This window comes from Eumetopias jubatus, unplaced genomic scaffold (assembly GCF_037043125.1).
Source record: "Eumetopias jubatus isolate StellerSeaLion01/CBP00866 unplaced genomic scaffold, mEumJub1_p1.0 scaffold_3, whole genome shotgun sequence".
Classification (NCBI taxonomy): domain Eukaryota; kingdom Metazoa; phylum Chordata; class Mammalia; order Carnivora; family Otariidae; genus Eumetopias; species Eumetopias jubatus.
In genome coordinates this window covers 89,197,511-89,206,703 of record NW_028274809.1, presented here as the reverse complement: position 1 = coordinate 89,206,703, position 9,193 = coordinate 89,197,511, and the positions used below count along the sequence as shown (strand labels likewise).

Below are 9,193 nucleotides of genomic sequence, written 5' to 3'. Positions count from 1 at the left end.
AGAGAGAGAGAGAGCATGAGCAGAGGGAGGGACAAAGGGGGAGGGAGAAGCAGACTCCCCACTAAGCAGAGAGCCCAATGTGGGGCTCAATCCCAGGAGCCCCCAGATCATGACCTGAGCCAAAAGCAGATGCTTAATCGACTGAGCCACCTACACATCCCATGGACCTTTCTTCAAATAAAATATAGTGTAGAAGCACAACAATTAAAGCAGAGGTAATCATGTTGATGATCTGTGGATATAAATGTACACATACATACACCCTCTCTAATTTCTTGTCTTCTCTGGGTCAGTGACATTCTTCCAAGTACCTCCAAAGGATCCTTAGGGAACTTCAAAACATAGTTTGAATCACAACAATAATCACATTTTTAAAATTATTTTCCTATAGGCAAGGATTCTAATCTGTGTTCTCTTGAATAGAAGATTATCATGAGATACTAATAACTGTCTAATAAGAATGAAGTTACATTATATATTCTTACTCAAATTAGTCTTTAAATAAATTTCAATAAAATTCTCCATGGAATTTTATTTTCATGGATAAAATAATTTTAGGGTTCATGTGAAGAAAATAAATTCATAAAATTTTTTTAAAGGTTTTATTAATTTATTTGTCAGAGAGAGAGAGAGAGCACAAGCAGGGGCAGTGGCAGGCAGAGGGAGAAGCAGGCTCCTCATTGAGCAAGGAGCCCAATGCTGGACTTGATCCAAGGACCCTGGGATCATGATCTGAGCCAAAGGCAGACACTTAACTGACTAAGCCATGCAGGCATCCCTTAATTAACAAACTTATAGAAAAAATTTGAAAACAAATAATCATAAAGATATAAAATTACAACAGTAAGAGTAACAGTAAGAGTAACACTTGATATCCAAATTCACATAACTCGTTTTGTGTACATTTTTACATACTTGGGGAAAATAATGGATTATTTACTAAATGATATAATGATTGGAAATCCATTTTGAAGAAATACCTTAGCTATTTCACCAAAATAAATTCCAGATAGAATAAAGGTTTTTAGGGGAGGAGTTAAGATGGTGTAGGAATAGGGGGACCCTAGGTTTCTTTCATCCCTTGAAAACAACTAGATAGTTATCAAATCATTCTGAACACCTGAGAAATCAATTGGAGATCTTAGAAAACAAATGTGGTCTGCAAGTGAAAAGTGAACACCATTTGGAAGATAGAAGGTACAGAGAGGAATCTGGTGTGATATAGTTCAGGATACTACAGAGGGGAGGGAGGCTGCTGCAAAGTATTATATGCAATGGGGCACAAAATCAGAACTTTTAGAAGTCTACTGTAGTGGGGGAGGTGCCTGACTTAAAGGTGCTCACGTGGTGAAGCGAGGCAGAATCCCACGTGTGACAGTATGGTCTCAGGATCCCCAGGGTTGCAAGATCAGGGGTGCCTGAGTGAGGCAGAGTTCCCAGGCATAGGTGCAGGGGGAGCTGGCTGAGAACAGGGAGCCTAGGTGTCTGCTCTCTGTTGCCATAAACTGTGAACTGCTGGATGGTTGTGCATCCACTTCCCTGGGAGGGATCCAGCAAAAGGCAGAAGCATGGTGAGACCCCACTCCCTCTCCCAGGAGGAACAGTGCAGGTCCATGCCACAGGAGTCCATAAAATTTGGAGTTTTGAAGACTCATTCTCATGCCTGAGAAAAAAATGCTCCATCACAGGCTGGGTGAACACAGAGTTCTGAGGGAAACCGGGCAAACAAGAGTGACTGACTGCTTTTGTGTGAGGGCTCACTGAACAGTTGGGAGTATGAATTTTCAGCTCTGGGGCTAGAGAGTGGGCACAGCCATATTCATTCTGTCCATCAGTGCCTGCTTTAGGGAGCAAAACACTGCCACATAATGGAGTCCAGAGCTGCTATGCCGAGCTTTGTCTCTGCACACTGGAGGCCGATTTCTACTAGGGCAAGTCTACCTGATAATCAGCAAAACAGGATCCTCCCCCAGAAGACCAGCACAAACAACTTGATTTCACCAAGTGTACTGATTATAGAGGCTGCAAAGCTTCAGCTCTTGGAGAAAAAAAGTATATAGCATTCTAGGTATTTTTATTCTTTAGTCTCTTAGTATTATTTTTTCAATTCTCTTTTTATTCTTTTTTAAGTTTTATTTTTACATATACTTATGTATATATATATATATTTATTTTTTTATTTCCTTTCATTGTATTTTATTATATATATGTGTCTATATTTCTTTCTTTCTTTCTTTCTTCCTTTTCTTTCTTTTAGGATTTAGTGTCTTTTAACAAGCAGATCAGAACACACCGAGGATCTAGGTTTTTTATTTGTTTTGATTTTTTTTCTGTTGTTGTTATTGTTTTGTCTTTTTTTTCCCCTTCCCCCTCTTTCTTTCTTCTTTACTTTTCTGAACAAAATGACAGGACAGAGAAATTCACCCCAGAAGAACAGGAGGTAGTACTCACTGCCAGGGATTTAATCAATATGGATATAAGTAAGATGTATGAACAAGAAGTTTATAAAATGATTACAAAGATACTAGCTGGGCTTGAAAAAAAGCATAGAAGACACTACAGATCCCTTACTGTAGAGATAAAAGAACAAAAATCTAGTCAGGCCAAAATTAAAAAATGCTATTACTGAGATGCAGTCCCAAGTGGAAGCCATAAAAACAAGGATGAATGAATTAGAAGAGTGAATCAGTGATATAGAAGATAAAATGATGGAAAATAAGAAAACTGAAAAGAAGAAGAAAAAGGGATACCTGGGTGGCTCACTCACTTAAGTGTCTACCTTCAGCTCAGCTCATGATCCCCAGGTCCTGGGATCAAGTCATGCTTCAGGCTCCTTGCTCAATGGGGAGCCTGCTTCTACTTCTGCCTGCTGCTCCTCCTGCTTGTACTCTCTCTCTAATAAATAAAACCTAAAAAAAAAAAAAGGGAAAAAATATTAGATCACAAAGGAAAACTTAGAGAACTCAGTGATTCCATAAAGTCAAATAAAATCCGTATTACAGGAGGCCCAGAAATGATGAGCATGAAAGAGGGGCAGAAGGTTTATTTGAAAAAATTATAGCTGAGAACTTCCCTAATCTGGGTAAGGAAACAAGCGTTCAAGCCCAGGAGGCACAGAGAATCCCCCTCAAAATCAACAAAAATAGGTCAACACCTCAACATTTTATAGTGAAGCTTGCAAATTACAAAGATAAATAGAAAATCTTGAAAACAGGTAGGGACAATTTAACCTTCAAAGGTAGACCCAGAAGGCTGACAGCAGACCTGTCACTCAGCAGCAGGGAAATACAAATCAAAACCACAATGAGATATCACCTCACGCCTGTCAGAATGGCTAAAATTAACAACTCAGGAAATAACAGATTTTGAGGAGGATGTGGAGAAAGGGAAACCCTTTTACACTGTTGGTGGGAATGCAAACTGGTATAGCCACTCTGGAAAAGAGCATAGAGGTTCCTCAAAAAGTTAAAAATAGAGCTACAATAGATCCAGCAATTGCACTAGTAGGTATTTATCCAAAGGATACAAAAATAGTGATTTGAAGAGGCACATGCACCCCAATATTTATAGCAGTGATATCCACAACAGAAGAGCCAAATTATGGAAAGACCCAGATGTCCATTGACAGATGAATAGATAAAGAAGTGGTATATATATTCAATGGAATATTACTCAGCCATCAAAAGAATGAAATCTTGCCATTTGCAGTGACATGGATGGAACTAGATGATAGTATGCTAAGATAAATAAGTCAGTCAAAGGCAAATACCATACGATTTCACTCATATGTGGAATTTAAGAAAAAAAAAAACAGGTGAACATAGTGGAAGAGAAGGAAATAAATAAAATAAGATGAAAACAGAGAGGGAGACAAACTGTAAGAGACTCTTAACTATAGGAAAGAACTGAGGGTTGCTGGAGGGGAGGTGGGTGGGGGGATGGGACACTTGATGTAATGAGCACTGGGTGTTATATGCAACTGAAAAAATCACTAAATTCTACCCCTGAAACTAGTAATACACTATATGTTAACTACATTGAATTTAAATAAATAATTTTTTAAAATAAAAGCTAATATAGAAATCTACCAAAAAAGAAAGGTTTTTATGTAGAAATAATTCATAATTGCTAGGATGAAATGTAAGTGACTGTTTATATATCTTTAATGCATTAGTCCAATGGCAGAAACCACAAATTATGTGACTAATTTAAAAGTCATATTTGAGATAATAGGACATAATTAAAAATCAAATTGCATAAAAGAACAATATTAGAAATGACACAAATAGCTTTACAAAACAATAAAATAATTTCCCAAATGATATAAGAAAATTAATATAAAACATGGATAGGCAATTTGTAAAAGAGGAACTACAAATGAGCAATAAACCTCAGAGTCATCAATCTCTCTGCAATTAAACTGACAAGAAGACAGATTTTCCACAACTTATGTTGCCAAATTTTTAGAAGATTGCTAATACTATATTAATGTGTCAGAAAATGGGTACATTTTTTCTCTGTACATGAAAATAACAGATTAACTTTTGGGGGATGCCAATTTGAAAACAAGTTTGTGTCAATTTTGCAATAGCCATACAATGAATAAGAAAAGTCATTTAAAATGGTAATATAGGGGTGTCTGGGTGGCTCAGTTGGTTGAGCATCTGCCTTTGGCTCAGGTCATGATCTGGAAGGTCCTGGGATTGAGTCCCGCGTTGGACTACTTGCTCAGCGGGGAGCCTGATTCTCCCTCTGCCTGCCACTCCCTTCTGCTTGTGCTCTCTCTCTCTGACGAATAAATAAATAAAATATTTGAAAAAAATAAATTTAAAAAATAAATAAAATGATAATATAGGTGCATAATTATAATTATCATAATTTATGCAGAATGATAGAAACAAGCCAGAAAAAAAGGTAGATTTATCCCATTTCAGTTAAAAGTACATATAAAACCAAATATATGTCTACTTTTTTACCTGTTTAGAAAAATCAGCCCCAGCCTTTGCCTTCTGTATCCCATTCTTCACTTATACTCAAATATGTATAACAATTTCTTAAAAATTTACAGTTGTAAAGAATTTTTTTAGCAGTTAGGAATGCAAATAATCAATTAAAACAAAGTACTTGAGGAAGTTAAAAGCTGATACTATATTGAGTTCAATATAATGTTTTGTAAAAGATTCAAATTATTAAAAATATGCATAAGGTATTATCAATGCTATTGAAGTCCGGTAGGTAACGGCAAACCATAAACACTGAAACTTTCTAACCTCCCTAATCAGACTATAGTTATTTCTCATACCTGACTTTCATAACATGGGGAACCACACACCATTATTTTTCCTAATTTCACATATAAATAATTACTACTAATCATGAAGTATTTGCTATATATCACGTACTCTACCATTGAAGAAATTAACTTGTTCCCTACTTTTATTATAATCTTTACATGCATTACCTAATTTCAATTCTTCACAATAACTGGTTATGTAGATGTTATCTTCCTTTTCTAATGCAAACAAAGCCTCTAAGGGATTAAATAATTTTCTAAAGATTTATCACACAGATATATAAAGGACAGAACCAAGACTGAAAGTCCAGTGTGTTCTTCTCTAGAGTTTGGGGCTCACTCTAACATATCATGCTGTGTTGCAGGAATCCCTCTACCTGAGTTACAAAGAAAGGAACATAATAGTAGGATCATTTATAATACAAATAAAATAACATGAGCTCTATGTTTTTTAAAAATAGTGCTTGAAAATATTTACATCAAGAAAATCCATGAAATAAAGATCTGTTGCAACTGAGAACCAAAAATTGCCCAGAGTTTCTATCTTGGGGAAAAAAAAAAAAAGGTGTGTGGGGTGGGGGGAGCAGAGAGAGATATCTGGATCTCATTATTTTATAAAAGAAAGCAAACTAATCATTCAATCTATGTGAGCAGCAACCGGCCTTAAGAAGCACTGGACTGGGAATGAACTGTGTTCTAGTTGTCTTTCTTCCTATTTGTGATACCCCAAGAAAATACCTGGACTTTGCACACAATTTTTAAGTTGCAAAATGAACATGGTGCATTAATCTCCAACTGGCATTCTTATCTAATGTTTCAATCCCATTCTGATCCAAAAGGAAAATAGGACACCTTAAACCCATAAATGGATAATTTTATCTATTATGGGTTCATTAGGTAAAAAGATATTAGTAGTCTTTTGTAGAACTTCAACTACTCTTTTGTCAAAAACTATAGAATAATGTAAAGATTATGAGCTTTAGCCTATGACATACCTGTTTAAATTCAAATTCACTGTTCTTTATCCAGACAATTCTATTCCCTAAACTGTAAGTCACATGAAAACAAAGACCATGCGTACATTCTATACTACTCTGGTTTCTCTTCAGATCGCATAAATCTTTCACCTTTTACTACTGATAACCAAAAACTAGTGCAATGCTATATAGTTTGGTGCTAAACATAAGGAAAAACTGCTTAATAAATGAATTTAACTTTTTAAGTCAAAAGGTAGCTAATAATACCTACATCACAGGGTTGTTGTAAGAATGAATTAGATAATACATAGAAATAAAGGGCTTAATAAAGTGTCTGTCAGTTATAATGAAATAAATAGAAGCTATCTATGTCATAATTACACAACTCATCATAAACATTGCATGATCCAGAAGTCTCAGCTACCCCCCCCCAAAAAAAAGAATGCTGAAAATGATAATGAGAATGCTCTATACCTAACATATTATTTAAATCTGTGGTCTCTAAATTATCAATATATTTTTCTTCTTTCATTTCTCAACATCAGGATTATAGAACTATGAGCACACATACCTTGGATTGCTAAATAGCACTGCTTATTTCTGAGAATTTGCCCTCATTTATGAAGCCCAACTAGAGTCCAACTTGTATGTTTCCGCATTTCATTTGGATGACAACTATGAGTACACACACCTACTGTGTCTCTGCATTTTTATCAATTGAGACTTCTCTGATCACAAATTGCTTGCAGTTCTTTCTCTTCCTTAAAGAGACAAAAACAACACAACACAAAACCTAAAAAGCTACTGACAAAGGTTCGTCATTATTTTCTTTTTTCCTGAGAACCAGCATGTGAAAACTATAAAGAAAATCTCTTTACCCTCAACCTCAGGTAATTTAGTGTCAACCCTGGGTAATTACATACATAATTTCTCTCTTCTCTAATCTCAAAAGAATCCAAATAAGAATTTTATGTCAACAGACACCCTACCAAAAGAACATGCCTTTTTAATTTTTATGAATATCATGGTAGATACAAGTGTAATTGCAGCTTCTTCTCTATAACATGAAATCGAATTAAGAGATGTTGCTTTTACTGCTCTTTGTTCACTAGAAATGAGTACGGCATACTGATATGGTCTGTCATTAAATACTTATATATATATATATATTCATATATTTAAATTATAATTTTAATCATAGACTATTAGAGGGGAAGAGGGCTTCAGTCTAGCATTTGATTTTATAGGTGTCATGGATTGTGTTCTGAACTCAGATGAGGATGTGCAGCAAGTCAATGTACTAAGGAAGCACCCTCAGATGGGTAAGGAAATAGGAGAAACAAGAAAGGGAAGAAGTCACAAATGGGTGTGATTTCAAGCAAAGTCCTAGCCTCAGACTAATCATGAAAAGGAGCTCTGAATGTAAATAACATCTCAGAGTTTATTTCCAGCCAGGAAGGAAGGGACTGTGCCCTCACACTTCTGCACAAGGCAATCTTTGGCTAAGGGCTGCTGCAGAGCCACATAAATTCCCACACACTTTTGGCCCCACATTTTCTAGCAAAATGTGCCCTGTCTTATAAAGAGTAGCAGAAGTGCAGGTTATTAGAAGTGAAAGAACACAGACGTTGGGGAAGGAGCATAGAGAAACAATAAAAGGATCCAAGGGGATCTGGGTGGAGCACTGACAGTGTTTGACACAAGGGATGAGGAAACTGGGTTGCAAGATAACTTACGTAAAACACACCAAGTCACTCTTTAACCCGTGATAGAATCTAACTCTCCTGATTCATAATCCAGGACATGCTTGTGTTGGTTTAAAGCAAATGTCAGGATATCCACCATTGATAATTCCAATTAATTTAAATAAAGACAGAATTGTTAGTTTATGACTTGTCTTGCAATTCTCCCATATGACAAGAGTAATTTCAAAATTATTGTTTTGGACCCTTCTGCTGCTAATGATATTACAGATCTAATTCATTTCCACTTTGAAGAATGCTCAGTTGAGCAGCTTTTTTTTCCGCCCTCTCCCCCCTCCCCGCCAAATGCCGCTCCGGTTGCACCGAGCTCGCTCAGAGCTCCCGGCTCCTGCTAAGGTAGTGCCGCCGTCGTCTCTCTCCGGCCGTCGTCATGATCATCTACCGGGACCTCATCAGCCATGATGAGATGTTCTCCGACATCTACAAGATCCGGGAGATCGCGGACGGGCTGTGCCGGGAGGTGGAGGGGAAGATGGTCCGTAGGACAGAGGATAACACTGCTGACTTACTCATTGGTGGAACTGCCTCCACTGAAGGCTCGGAGGGCGAAGGTACCGAAAGCACAGTAATCACTGGTGTTGATATTGTCATGAACCATCACTTGCAGGAAACCAGCTTCACAAAAGAAACCTACAAGAAGTACATCAAAGATTACATGAAATCAATCAAAGGCAAACTTGAAGAACAGAGGCCAGAAAGAGTAAAGCCATTTTTGACAGGGCTGCAGAACAAATCAAGCACATCCTTGCTAATTTCAAAAACTACCAGTTCTTTATTGGTGAAAACATGAATCCAGATGCCATGGTTGCTCTGCTGGACTACCATGAGGATGGTGTGACCCCATATACGATTTTCTTTAAGGATGGTTTAGAAATGGAGAAATGTTAACGAATTCGGCCATTACTTTGGATGTGTCACCTGTTGCCGTAAGGGGCTGCTCCTCTTCACCCACATGACACCAGGACTTAGATGGGACTGATGGCATCTTGAGCTCATTTGTTTTGACCCTGATTTATTTGGAGCGGAGGCATTGTTTTTAAGAAAAAAAACATGTCATGTAAGTTGTCTAAAAATAAAATGCATTTAAACTCAAAAAAGAAAAAGAAAGAACTCAGTTGAGCAGACCGTCAAACTTTGCGGTGGGAGACTTTTTTTAAATT

General features: G+C 36.9%; 1 pseudogene; it reads left to right on the top strand.

Annotated features, from left to right (window-relative positions):
* Positions 1-8,374: 8,374 nt before the first annotated feature.
* LOC114207326 (translationally-controlled tumor protein-like) lies at positions 8,375-8,929 on the top strand (annotated as a pseudogene).
* Positions 8,930-9,193: the final 264 nt, after the last annotated feature.